This window comes from Octodon degus, unplaced genomic scaffold, assembly GCF_000260255.1.
Source record: "Octodon degus isolate 3935 unplaced genomic scaffold, OctDeg1.0 scaffold00569, whole genome shotgun sequence".
NCBI classification, from domain to species: Eukaryota; Metazoa; Chordata; class Mammalia; order Rodentia; family Octodontidae; genus Octodon; species Octodon degus.
In genome coordinates, this window is record NW_004525145.1 from 50,841 (window position 1) to 51,560 (window position 720).

A 720-nucleotide genomic window follows, 5' to 3' on the forward strand; every position below is an offset into this window, starting at 1 on the left:
CCATTCCCAGCTACATATATGTTCTGTCACTTTCTTCTTCACAGCCTCAGAATAAGAGCTGAGATTGGTTGTGATGGCGAATGCTTGTAATCCTAGGTCTTGGGAGGTTGTAAGCGGGGATCACTGAGAATCTGATCTATGTATGCAGTGAAACCCTGAACATCCTGAAGGCCCTTAAAATACAAAAAAAAAAGAATAAGAACTGAGAAGGGATGGAACTGGTGACTACACAGTGATTAATCCACTTAGGAATTCATAGGGTAATGAGCTTCCAGAAACAGATTGTGTTATAAAAGTACACTCTCTCCAATTGGTTCATGATTCAGTTTTAAGTAATATAAGGTTTAGAACTTGGTTGTGTGGATTTCAAGTGTAGCCCAGAATGAAGTCACTTCACAGTCTATTATAGTAAGTGATGTGTACACTTTTTCTCTCCTGTTTTTTGACTTCCTGCATGAACTAACTTACCTGTCAAAGCTGGTTGGGATATTTTCTACTGCAGTGCACCTTCACTTTGCCTCCCTCCCACAGAGACAAGACTTAAGACCTCTTTCAGCGGGCAGTTTTCAGGAGGAATCACACCAACAATTAACACAGGACAGGGCCTTACACATTCATTATCAAGGAGTATTACCAGATGGTTGATTATGCACAGGAAACTATGTTACTGAACAATCAAGAATAATTTAAACTTCCTATCTTACTGCCATTATGAATCTC